Here is a 13,755-nt window from a genome sequence, read left to right as displayed (position 1 = left end):
CCAGTTTTGGAAAGTCACATTTCCCTCTTTCTAGAAGGAAAAGAGTATATTAATAAGCCAAGCACTAAGAACAACCAGGGGCGTTAGAGGAGGGGTAGCACCCCTGGTGGAAGACATGTTGTCCTGTGCTCCTTCTTGGGTATTTTTGTTCACCATTGGTCCCCCATGCTGCACTCAGCTTGCACCTGTGGCTGCTAGAAGCTGTCAGCATGTGACAGCAGCCACACCCCGGGAAATGGCTTTTAGTTCAGGCATGGCCAAACTCGGCCCTCCAGATGTTTGGGGACTACAATTCCCATCATACCTGACCACTGGTCCTGTTAGCTAGGGATAATGGGAAATGTAGTCCCAAAACATCTGGAGGGCCAAGTTTGGCCATGCCTGGTCCAGTTAAACGAGGTGAGGGTAGCCACTGGGTCTCAAACTTTTGGTGAGTTTGGGGCTTCCCCTGCATGCAAAGACAGACTCTGGTGGATTGAGCAGACAAGACCAACAGTGGGTCCAACAGTCAAGATGGCGGTTTCTGGGAAGTGAAGGGCAAATGGGGCTCGTCAACCTGGGAAGGTAGTCCACCAAGGAAAATTCTAATCCTAAGCCTCTGCTGTCTTGTGGGATATCAGAAGAAGAAGAAGAAGAAGAAGAAGAAGAAGAAGAAGAAGAAGAAGAAGAAGAAGAAGAAGAAGAAGAAGAATAGGAGAGTAGTAGTAGTAGTAGTAGTAGTTTGGATTTGATATCCTGCTTTATCGCTACCCTAAGGAGTCTCAAAGTGGCTCACAATCTCCTTTCCCTTCCTCCCCCACAACAAACACTCTGTGAGGTGAGTGAGGCTGAGAGACTTCAGAGAAGTGTGACTGGCCCAAGGTCACCCAGCAGCTACATGGGGAGGAGCGGGGAAGTGAACCCGGTTCACCAGATTACGAGTCTACCGCTCTTTACCACTACACCACACTGGCTAAGCTAAGGAGTGAACCCTGTACAAATCTGGAGTGGAGTCTGTACGGTGGTTGGGTGGTGCCTTGTACACTGCCTTCTGGCAACTTGAGCAGCCAAGCTGATGCCAAACTTATTGCTCTGCTTTCCTTTGGACCACATCGAGATTTGACATCTGGGCAACCCAGGACCTCCATACACACTGCCTAGGCTTATGAGCCAGGGAGGCCATTTTGGTGCTGCTAATGCGGTGGTTTGACTTCACCCCCAGAGGCACATTCCATTGTGTCTTGAGACAGGTGCCAACAACTACAGCTCCACTTCATCTTAGTTTGTATTAGTGTGGACACATCATAGTGATATAAGCGGCAGGCTAAATCCTTATCTCCACGTGCACCAAAGGGCCAAGTTTGCGAATCTCCTGACATCACAATGACTTCAGATAACCTGTTTTTACCTGCAGAGTTTGAATTTGCAGCACCTGAATTTACTAGTATGAAAATTTTTGAAGCAGGAAGAGGGGTTGTTGTGCAAAAGTGCAAAATCTACTTTAATTGTACAAACTGAAATTTGCCAGTATGGGATTGAATCCCACTTGCAAAATACTGTCAGTCTAGAAATATCCCTGGTAAACATTTTGCCACCGTATACAACACAGCCAGAATTTGGTAAACTAATAATCCATAAAGGATTAAAATGCAGTGGGTTGGATCTGCTTTTAGATGCCAAGTGATTTCCAGTGCAGCTCTATACTTATCTACTCAGAAGTAAAGTCCATTCATTTCATTGTGGCTTACCATCAGGTAATAGGGTCTATGATTTCAGCCTCAATCCTCCACATAATTTTGACGTGTATAAAGGTTGCAAACTCTCGCTCAGGCAGGTGCACTGATGCACACCAGCTGGCCTAACATCTGGAAATGAGCAAATCTCATTGTTCCCCAGATAACATTAAAATGTTGCACTATCAGCAAATACCTTATGCCACTATTTCAATTTTTATTGCATTCTTTTTAAAAAAAACACACCCTCTGTTGCATAGTATGTCTCTTTGGTACCTCTTAAAACAGGCATTCCTGTTTGTAATTTAGAAGTGGCCCCTAGTATATGTGTGCAAGCAGTAGTGTGTACAAGCATGTATTCAGTGCAGTAAGGTAAAGGTAAAGGGATCCCTGACCATTAGGTCCAGTCGTGGCTGACTCTGGGGTTGCAGCGCTCATCTTGCTTTATTCGCTGAGGGAGCCAGCGTACAGCTTCCGGGTCATGTGGCCAGCATGACTAAGCCGCTTCTGGCGAACCAGAGCAGCGCACGGAAACGCCATTTACCTTCCCGCTAGAGCGGTGCCTATTTATCTACTTGCACTTTGACGTGCTTTTGAACTGCTAGGTTGGCAGGAGCAGGGACCGAGTAATGGGAGCTCACCCCGTCACAGGGATTTGAACCGCCGACCTTCTGATTGGCAAGTCCTAGGCTCTGTGGTTTAACCCACAGCTCCACCTGCGTCCCATTCATTGCAGTCCTTGAGTTTAAATTAAAATAGATGTTTTTCTAAGTATGGTCTTGGGGGAAAATATAAGAACCCCACAGAGGCCGTGTTTTTCCCATAAGAAATGCTACATACTTTATTTATCATGGCCTTCGGAGTGCTGCATTTCTCTTTAAATTACAGTAGTTGCAAAGGTGTGTATGGTCCAATTACCGCAGTCAGTAGTAAACAAAAGCGTTCTTTGTCCCAGAGACTGCTCTTCATTAGGGCAACATGGGGCAGTGCCCTTTCTGCCAGAGTTCTCCCACACACCGATATAATTCACAGCATCCTTAACCAACAACAGTTCCTGAGATTCTTTGGGAGAAGACATGCGCTTTAAATGTGGGCTGGGGTGTGGATCTATGAAAGCTAAATATGTTAGTCTGTTAAAAGGTGCCATAATTATTGGGGTCTTTTCTTTCCCCCCTACAACAATCTAACAAGCCTACCCTTCTGGATTTTCTTGCTTAATTATTGGCTTCCTCCTGGGAGAAAGACTGCCAAAGATCATTCTCAGACATTTTAGGAGCAATAAATTGCACAGTAGGAAAGCTATTTCCCATTGTTTAATCCAAAATACGTGCAGCCAATTGGAAAGCAAGTGCACGGAGGAAAAATATGAATTCACATGCAGACTGCCCTGCTTTTGGAGATGCATACTTTGAGGTTCTGCAATGAACAGAGAATAAGTCATTCAAAAGCTTTAGGGGATGAACTGCACTAACCAAGCCATTCCAGGATTGCTTTTCTAAAACAGAACTGCACTGACGCTGATCAGGTTCCACAGTCACTGCATTAACTGTGACCGAGGAAGCCTCCAGCCCAAATCTCACCTGCTTCCCCAACCTCCTTGCTGTCCCATCCCAGTCCCAACCGAGGCAGTTCCATCACCAAGACAACACTGCCTCCACTTCCATACAAGGTATTGCTGCTTTTCCTTTACAGAGGGAAAGAGGGAGAGAATGAACAATCTAGATGACATCATCTTTAGCTGGGGGAAGGAAAGCTATTCCTCTGTTCAGAGCCCTCAAGGATGTTCTAGCTACTTCCTGGCTATTGTATCTTATTAAGAAGAATTTCTCTGTCCATTGAGCCATTAGCCAGTAATTCCCCTAACTAAAGGACCATTGTTCATAAAAATATGAAGTGCTTTGAATGTTGGAAATGCAGTACTGTTAAATCCATTTTTAATTCTAAGAACATTTTAATTCTATTAATGCTGAATTGCTTTTTAATTATTGTCCCTCCCCCCGCCCATCATTTTAGTTGTTCTTATTTTATTTGTAAGCCGCCTTGAATCCCTGCTAGGGACAAAGGCGGGAGAGAAATAAATATACAACAACAATAAGCAAACACAAACTAGTGTTAGCTCAGTTAATTCTGTGGGGTTGTGCCTTTAAATCAGGGGATGGTTGTGGAAAAGAGGAGTGGTAAGGCCCTTTTAAGACACAACACCATGTGAGAGGGTCTTCTCTTGTCCCCAGGCTATGGAATGCCCTTCCCTGCGAGGTGTATCTTGCACCAGGATTGTTCAGGCTTCGCCATCAGATCAAGACTCACCTCATTACCCAGGTGTTGGGGTAAGTGAATGCTTTCTTCTTACTGTGCTACCTCACTCCTGCTTTGCTGCTCTTGTGACTTTGCTTAGTCTTGTGGTTTAAATTTAATGGTTTTATTGTCCGGTATATTTTGTTTTCACTGGTGATATTTTGTGCAACCTGCCATGGGTCCATTCTGTGAAGGGCAGGCTGTAAGTATAGATAATGTTCTTATTTATTTTTTAAAGATAAATTAGGATCTCACAGTGTAGCGGTAAGAGTTCCTATCTCCCAGGAGTTCAGCATTAGCAACAGCTGAAAGCTACACACATGCCCACCCCTTAAATTAGACTCCTAGAGTGGAAAAATTATTATGAGGCAACCAAGAGTGGATTTGTGAGTGCAAAGGACTGCAAGCTCACAAATGCCTGGACTGAACATATGCATGTTCCTTAATTCTAATAACATATCCTCTTCCTCCTCCTTCTCACCCCTATTTGGTACCTAGTTGGACCTCAAGGTAATAATAATAATACAATATCAGGTTTCTAGGAAGCTTGTTATATATCCACCCCTGCCTTAAAGGACAAGTCTTCCTTCTCTCCCATTGTTAAAGGATTGTGATCTTCAGAAACTTAAGACAACTACTAACTGAACAACACTGGGGGAAGGACAGCTTCTTCAATCAATACCAGCTGTGGGGACATGTTAAATAGGGAATTCCACAGCTGTTTGAACATTTTAGGACAGAGGGAGTTGTCTCTTTAAGAGTAATTTACACAGCCCACTTCAACTTGCCTTGATTGAAGAAACACTTCCAAGTTACATACACCATATATTCAAAGTTCATTGCTTTGCTCAAAGAATCATGGGAGCTGCTGTTTACCCCCTCACTGAGCTACAGTTCCCAGGACCCTTAAAAACTACAATTCCCAGGATACAGTGTGCTTTTATGTTGGTATAAAAGAAGAATTCCTGAATCCCAAGATCCAAGTCTGGGGCAATTATTCTTTGGTGAGAGAACCCCCAGCAGATATTTAAAATAATAAAACATGCAGCAAAGTAAAGGAAGTATAGGTTGTTAGACCTTTAAAAAAAGACCTTTCCGAGTTCCAAAACTCCTCTCTTCCCCAGGCATAGGAAAAATATCATACATTTAGTAGGTTAAAAATTGGTTAACTTACAAACTCTTCAAAGGTCAGGTTCATGTGCTTTTCCATACATCAGTGTAAAAGGATGCACATGCAGTTGAACTTGGCTTAGTTCCCAAGTGGTGAAAGTTCCTAAATTATTGGTATAGGGACTGAAGAGTGATGTGTGAGAGCCATGCAGACTGAGCTTAAAGCAACCAGCTCAGACCCCCTCATAAGTTGAGCTCCCCAGATAGACTGAAGGGGATGAAAGGTTTGATTATCTACTTCCTCCCAAGGTGAGCTAAGCCTGGCCTGGCAGCTTTATGCATTAAATAGATTTAAGCATGTTGGTTATATGAGGCTCTAATTATTTGGTGTGCCTTTTTATGCTTAACAGTTAATGAGTTTTGCTTCAGATGTGACCTTTGTCCCTGGATGGAGCTTCATTATTCCTTTGCAAACTAGAAATATCTTTTTTTAGGAAATAAAAGAAAGACAAAAAGATCCAAGAAACAGCTTTCAGTTTTGAAGCACAGCCTTGTGTGGGAGTTGACTAATTAATGCAAGGCCAGTTCAGAAGAGCCAAATCTTCAGTCAGAGGGAATAATATAAATCCACATAGGCACACGCTTGGGACTGTGTTAGCACACATCCTGCATTCTAACTTTCACATTGCTCTTCTAGGTCCACTGGCTGTCATCAAGTTTCTTCTCACCCACATTTGTCCAGATTCAACCTTTGTTTTTGTTTTTTTCTTTAGCCAGCTGTTTGCAGTTCTCTGTTTAGGATAGAGACTGCCTTGCTCTGTATAAGTTGTGCTACAGAAGCTGTGCTTTGGGGCTGCAGTCCTCAACACCCTCAAATACATCTTCAGGCATTTCAAAGAGCATATTTTGCAGGATCGCAGAATGCTGGATGGTCACCTAACTTAACCCTATGCTCTAGGCAAGAGCTACACTGCAGGATGCAGCTACAACTTCCCTGAGAGTTGGCTGTGCAGGCCCTGCTTAAATACCTCCAGTGAAAGAGAGCCCACCATTGTTGAACAACTCTTACTCTTACTCTTAGGAAGCTGAGGTTTACCTGACATCTGCTTCCAAGCAATTCCCACCCTTTGGAGCAAGAGCACAAATCTGATCATCACCAGCATGACAGCCCTTCATATCTTTGAAGGTTCATATCTCCTCATGGGTTGCCCTCTTCTGGACACAGCCTGGTTGGTCAGTGTCCTTAAAACATGGTGCTCAGAAGTGGGCACAATCAGTTCCAGGGAACTGATTTGGAAGTATGTAGAGCTTCAGTTTTGAAGCACACATGTGCACATAAATCAAAACACTGAAGTCACTAGCTTCTGTATAATGCAATACTGTTCAGCTAGCCTGCTTTATGCCATGATGGAATAAATATATAATAATAAGACAAGAAGCATTCCTCTTGACCTCCACTAAGCCCCCATAATTTTTGAGTGTGTGTGTGTGTGTTTTTTGGGGGGGCGCTGCTTGTTTTATTTATGACTGCTTTTCATCCATATTATCAAGATAATTATTTTACTGATTTAGAAGTATTTATAGGTTGCTTAATTGGGAAACTCTAAATGGTGCACTTGGTAACTGCTTTGCACTGAGCTGCTCATAGGGAGGACCAGGAAACTAAGTGCTCAGTGTCAAGAGGGGGAGCTGTGTTGAACTGTTGCAGCAAACACACAGAGAAAAGAGTCTTGGCACCTACATGGGACAAAGGGATTTATAAACATGTATTAAGCATAGGCTAAGCCAGCTTCATATAACCAACATGCCTGAGTCTAAGTAATGCATGAAGGGGTTAATACCATAGAGTAAACTGTTCTGTCAGGCTTAGCCTATGTCACTTCCCCTCACCTTGGGAGGAAATAGGTAACTAAACCTTTGTTCCCTCTGTCTACATGTGAACTTCTCTGAGCTGCTCTCTCCAACCCAACTCTTTTGTTCCAGACAGGAATGGAGCCTGAAACTAGCATTTCCCTAAACCAATAGTTTAGGAACTTTAACCATTTTGTGACAAAGCAGTGTTTCCCTGCCTGTGCAACTTTTTGTGACTGCTGTATGGAAAAGGACACAATTCTTTGGAGAGTTTGTAAGTAAACCATTTTTATAACTTACCAAATGTGTGGCCTATCCGATTGCTAGGGAAGTGGAAAACTTTGGAAGGGGATTTAGAAAAAGATTGCTTTGAAATTCAGTGGAAAGGGCATATTTTAAAGGTTTTACAATCTATATTTTCTATGCTTTCTTTGCTATATGTTTTGCCATGTTAAATCTTGTGCTGGGGTTCTCGTACCCAAACTTTGATATTGGATTCCAGGGATTTTCTAACATTCAAGATGCCAGGTGCAACCAATGTTTTGTGAATTACACAGTTATCATTACCTCTATACTTCCCACATTTTGTTTCTCAGTGTTTGCAACTCTTGCCTGCCTCAACTGCCCCTGCCCAAACTATGTATATATATAAACATGCAATTGAGGATGCTTCTTGTATCTCATGAATTCAGAATAGCACTGCTTGCAATCTCATGAAGTTGCCTCTAGTCACCAAAAGCTTAGGTTATATTTGTTAGTCTTTGTGTGCTTCCAGGCTGCCACTATTTGAATCTCACTCCCCCAATCACATGCCAGTAAAATCAGGTTGTGCCATTAGAGCTGATATGGATGTCTTGCATAACAAAGCCACTTTCCCAGAAGATCATACTTTGTGGGATAAAGGGATGGGTAAAGTATGGGGTAACACTTGCTTTGAAGCAGCAGCAAACAAATCAGGATAGATGCTCAGTAAAAGGTGGTCTGAAAGTACCCTTTTGTCCTTTTTAAAGGCAGGTGTTGTTGTTCAGTCAGTTGTTGGGAGCATGTTTGAGATCTCTTTCAGAAACTGTACTGCTCTGTTAGCTTCTGGAAACCATTCAAGGTGTCAGCAAGGTAACCCCTGCTGGTCAGACCCTGCATCAGGTGCTATAGTGTGTGACGTTAGGGCATCTCAGCAAGAAGCAAGGGCATTACTGCAATGGGCCCAATGAACTCCTGCATGACATTCAGAGTTGATCAAAGGAACCTGTTCTAAGCAGTTTTCAGCCCCAAAGTTTTAATGAGAGCTTGCTGGTGCTGTTATGAATGTTACAGGCTTTGCTATATTTATATTTTATTGGGAGTTTGCTCTGCGGGTTTATTGCTTTCATCTTTGTTGCCTGGAGCTTTGGAGAGGTGGAATGGAAATGTTTAAAATAAATAAAATAAATGTGCACATAAAACAGGCTTTTAAAAGAAATTCTCTGATTAGTAGAGTTCCTCTCTGTCCTACAAAGTTCAAAGAGGGGAAGTGAGCACTTAAAAGTGAATTCAGCCAGTTTTGTATCAATCAGAATTGGTATACTTTTTTTTATAAAGGATTCCCTCTTTTGCCAGGCAGGTTTCATCAAGGTTAATTCTACCTTTGTACAGTTGGCTAGCTACTAAACATTCATACACCTCTCTCTATCTTTCATTCAAGCAAGCAAGAAGCATGATCAGAATTCAAGGACACATTCTAGCCAAGCAAAAACCCTTGGGTTGCAAAACAGAAGCATTGAAGTGTGTGGCCTGGAGATAGTTATGTGGGCAAGATAGAGAGGTCTTGAGATCTGCTGGGGCTGAGATTCTCTAATCTTGTATTCTGTATTTAAAACTTCAGGTGGCCCTGGAGAATATTCAGAACCGAAAAGCACTTCACCAAAATAATAATATTAAAAATTCCACCAAGCACTAATTTGCCTCTTTCCTTTTGCTAACATAGAGGGCATATTGTGAAATAGAAATTAAATATTGTCAAGATTCTTTGTAGAAACCTTTTGCTATCGTTTAATTTTCCCAATGCAGAGAATTACGAGAAGTGAAAACGTAAACAATCAAAGCAAATAAAGGTTTGAAAACCATAGAGGCAAGGCTATGAAATGGCTGGCTTAGTCGTTGCTGTCTGTGGGGCCCTCCAGATGGTTGTTTGATTGCCGGTGAATTCAACATGTTCTTGATGCAATAAGAGTGCCTTGGTGGTGGATTTATTCTGCTTTGTTAGCTGTTCTGCGATGGTCCCCCGGTGCTGCCATTATTGCTGTCCAGAGGGGCTATAGTGCAACAAAAGTGGGGGTGGGGGACCAGAACCTTTGTGGTATGAAGAGTTAATGGGATTTCAGCAGGGAGTTTGGGGGCCATGCACTGATTGGAAATGAGGTGGTGTGAGCGCCCCAAAACTTTTGCATTCACAAATGGTGTTGAAAGCAGGATCCCATCTTATTGTGTTCATGATACTGCCAGGGCAAATCATCATGGAAGTACAATAGTTTGTCTGGAGAGATGTGGTCTGCAAGTAGCTTTTCTGGGTGGACATTTCATGCAGAGGTTATTTTTCATCATGTGAACTGATCCAACATGTAGCTGTTGCTTTGCTGCTGTCTACACAAGCCTCACGTGTGAGAGAAACAACACATTTCCTGTGGGATATATTTGTCTAATGGTGGCACTCAGTCATACAATTCCTTCAGTCTTTCCCATCTAACCAGAATAGGTCATCTCAATGCTTTCTTTGTAATTGATAATGTAAATCAGGGTTTCTTCCCCCCCTCCTTCCCCCCCCCTTTTCTCCTGCGAATGCAAGAATTGTACCTTCGCCAGAGCTTGGTTGTTCTTGTTGTTTCATTTGTTAAGCTGGATTTTATTTGTGCACAGAATAACCCCTCCCTTATGTTTCATTTTCAGTATAGCTAACTTGCTGAGGCCACAGCCTGTGAAAGCAGCTGGGGAAAATTACTTGGCATTCTGTGACTACCCCTACCCTGGCGTTAACCTGTTATTTTTGTTTTGTTTCTGTTTTGTTTTTTTTAAAAATGAGGCTGTTACAGAACATTGCAAGGAATCCCCATATAGTCTGGAATACACTAATATTCTGGAACGCAGTAACAGCCTGCTCCCAGAAGCTACTATGGTGGTTAGTGAGTAGCCATGATGGGAGAGCTTACATACGTTCTGTACACAGTGAAAGGGGTCTGAGCACACTTTCTAAACTGCTCCCCCCCAGCAGGATATTATGCCTGTCTTCACCCTAAGACTGCTCTTCCAGAATTGCTGCTAGAAGTCTGACGCTTGCTATAAGGCCTCAGCAGAATAGCAAAAGGTAGAATTTGAGGAGACTGTGCATTGTTAGGGACAGGCTATCCAAAAGGCACGGTAAAGCTGTTACAGAACTTGCAGTATCACCCTATGGGTCAAAACATTTTATTTCATTGCATATGGACCAGCTGTCCTTATTTAGTAGAGGACTTCTTTATTTTGTGGTACCCGCCGCTGGTAAAACTCCAGGAAAGGGATGTACAGTCAACGATTGATTTGTAGGGTTACATTCCTGACCTCTGCATAAGTTGACAGAGCATGCATAAGCTTATTGCACCCCCGTTATGCCCCATTACACCCCTGCCCCACCCCTTTCCCTACCACTTCTGGGTCTCCACGATGCAAGTGCGTGCGGTTGTGTGTAAATTGGACATGCATAAATCAGGTCATTGCCTGTAGCTCAAATGGTGGAGCAGCTGCCTTGGATTCCCAGGTTCAGTCCCAGCGTACTCCGGGTAGGATTGGGAAAGGCTGCCTGCCTGAAACCCTGGAGAGCAATTGCCACTCAGAGCAGATCTACACTCACGGTTTTTAACGTTAAGGAATGGTTTTGATAAATGTGTATGGACATGACACATGACGTCCTACTTTTAACGTCCATAATGCTTTATTAAAATGTGACACCGGAGGGTGCTGCAGAGCAACCAGCAGCAGGGAGACAGCGTTTTGACAGAGAAAAAAACAAGGTAAAAAAATGCTGTAATTAACAAATATGCCCTGTGACGTTTTAGAATGGCATATGTAATATCATTCTAATAATGTTAAACAGGTCAGTGTAGATCCAGCCTCAGTGACCAGTGATCAGTAACTCAGCAGCTTTCTCTGTTCTGTTCCTAATACAGTACAGTGGTGCCTCGCAAGACGAAATTAATTCATTCCGCAAGTCTTTTCGTCTTGCGAGTTTTTCGTCTTGCGAAGCACGGTTTCCCATAGGAATGCATTAAAAATCAATTAATGCGTTCCTATGGAAACCGCCTTCAGACCAGGTCCGGGGACAGTCTGTCCCCCACCTCTTCCGAAGGTGGGCGGGGGGCAAAAGTCTTTGTCCCCCCTGCCTGCCTTCCCGGGGGCTTTTGAAGGCAGGCGGGGGGGAGCAAAGTCTTTGCTCCCCCCGCCTGCCTTCAAAAGCCATCCGGGATAGCGGGAAGCGCTTCCCTGCTATCCCGGACCGGTTTTAAAATGCTGGCGGTGGGGAGCAAAGCCTTTCGGCCCCCGCCGGCCTTCCTGGACCTCTTCTGAAGGCCGGAGGGGGGGGGAAAGGCTTTGCTCCCCACCGCTAGCATTTAAAAGAGGTCCCCGGAGATTTCCCTATGGGCTTTCTTCTTGCGAAGCAAGCCCATAGGGAAATTCGTTTTGCGAAGCACCTCCAAAACGGAAAACCCTTTCGTCTAGCGGGTTTTTCGTCTTGCGAGGCGTTCGTCTTGCGGGGCACCACTGTAGTACCTTGGATCCCAAATGCCCTGGAACTCGGATGTTTTGGCATCCGAACACTGGAAACCCAGAAGTGATTGTTCCGGTTTGTGAAAATTCTTTTGGAAACCGAACGTCCGACAGGCCTTCCTGCAGCCAATCAGAAGCAGCGATTTGGTTTTCGACCATTTTGGAAGTCGAACGGACTTCTGGAATGGATTCTGTTCGACTTCCAAGGTACGACTGTATTTCTTTGGGGGGGACTTTTGCAAGAATATTTTGTTACAGCACCTTCCTAGCTTTGGAACTGTTCAGGTTTCAGCAAATCCACCAAACCTCCAGAAAGCTGCATACATGTAACAAAAAATTCCCCTCAAAATCATTTCAATATCTTCAAAGATATTTGTCTTGGCTGTCTTTGACTTCCATAAATATGAATGCAGTTGTGCTCTTGCCTTGATGTTTATGGAAAATACTCAAGGGGACCCTTCCTGGAATTCCCTTCCATAAACCACCAGCCAGGAAACCTGAGAGCAGAAGTTACCTCTGTTCAGCTGTGCTTCAGGGAAAAACAGTCCACGAAGAGTCTGTTTTGCTTTTATTAAGTAACAGAGCAACAGCATTTCCCCTTCCAAGCCATTGTAGTGATTAATAGAATTTATGCTGAATCATGTCAAATACAGTGGTACCTCGGGTTAAGTAGTTAATTCCTTTCAGAGGTCTGTACTTAACCTGAAACTGTTCTTCACCTGAAGCACCACTTTAACTAATGGGGCCTCCTGCTGCTGCCGTGCCGCTGGAACACAATTTCTGTTCTCATCCTGAAGCAAAGTTCTTAACCTGAAGCACTATTTCTGGGTTAGCGGAGTCTGTAACCTGAAGCGTCTGTAACCCAAGGTACCACTGTATATCCTCTAATGCATTTGCAGTTTACTTATTTGCTGCTGCTAAAGAGTGCCCTCATTACAGAAGAAGAAGCTTTCCCGCAATCAGTCTGGTCAGCTTGTCCTGTTTTCTGCTCATTGTCTTCTCCTTTTTAGGGAAGATCTTTATATTAGAGCTTCTGATTCACCGAAATGAAAATAGTGCCAGCTTTCAGCCTCTACTCTTGACATGCAGTAAAAAAATTAATGACATCATTTTTAAAATTTATTGTTGCATCCAGATTTGCAAAGTGCACCCACTGCCACCCAAACCAGCCAACACTTCCTGTTTAAAACCCTAAAACATCACCAGAAATATTATATGCTCTGACGGCTCTCAGTACAAATGAATAATAGCAGAGCCCTGAGCCAAAAATGAGAACGGTGGAGATTTAAGAAATGTTTAATGAGCAGGCTGCAAGAGGGAAAATGCCATGCAAATGAGAGAGCCAATAAGCTGCTCTGCAAGTTGGGAAAAATAAAATGTTGGGGGCTGGGAGATTCTCATTGGGAAGCGGAACAGTCATCACTGTCGCTTCAAGCATTGCCTCTTTCTTGATCCTGCTGGATTTTTTTGTTGCAATGTGCTCTTTACATTCTCAGGGGGCACACCCTGAATTCTAAAGTGGTTAGGATGCTGGGGGGTTGTTGGTAGTAGAAGGTAATAGATGTCTGAACCTTCACTGCTAGAGGCAGTTTGCCTCTCTGCGTGAGTTGCTGCTGCACTCCTATCTTATTTGCAGGCTTCTCAAGAGCAAAAGTGAAACTAGGCTTTATTTCAACTGGGTCGGAGATTCAGTTTGGCACCCTCCATGCACATTTGTGTACACAAACACACTCTGGAGGCTTCACCCAGGGCAAAATACCTGGCTACCACCACCACCCCAATAGCTATAGCCCTGCTCAAGAGATATCTGGTTGGCCACTGTGAGAGCAGGATGCTGACTAGATGAACCTTTGGCCTGATCCAGTAAGGCTCTTATATCCTACTATGCACAGACACCCAGTGGAGGTTGGTCCACTGGTTGGAGCATTGCCCCGCGAAGCCCAGTCTCAAATCTGCCTCCACCCTTACTTATGATCAGTCTAGACGCAGCCTTTCTCAACCTGTGTGTCCCCAG

At 43.7% G+C, this 13,755-nt stretch overlaps 1 long non-coding RNA gene across 2 annotated transcripts in view; it reads left to right on the top strand.

Moving 5' to 3' along the window:
* The first annotated feature begins 2,443 nt into the window (after positions 1 to 2,443).
* Positions 2,444 to 13,755, top strand: part of LOC309367329 — a 182,171-nt gene continuing 170,859 nt past the window's right edge. For both annotated transcript variants that reach the window (XR_014167046.1, XR_014167047.1), the window contains exon 1: positions 2,444 to 4,039. This is a non-coding gene — a long non-coding RNA (uncharacterized lncRNA). The remainder of the gene's footprint in view (positions 4,040 to 13,755) is intronic.

Source organism: Podarcis melisellensis, assembly GCF_964234715.1.
Source record: "Podarcis melisellensis genome assembly, chromosome: 3".
Classification (NCBI taxonomy): Eukaryota; Metazoa; Chordata; class Lepidosauria; order Squamata; family Lacertidae; genus Podarcis; species Podarcis melisellensis.
The sequence above is the reverse complement of the archived record's forward strand: the minus strand, read 5'-3'. Positions and strand labels throughout refer to the sequence as shown.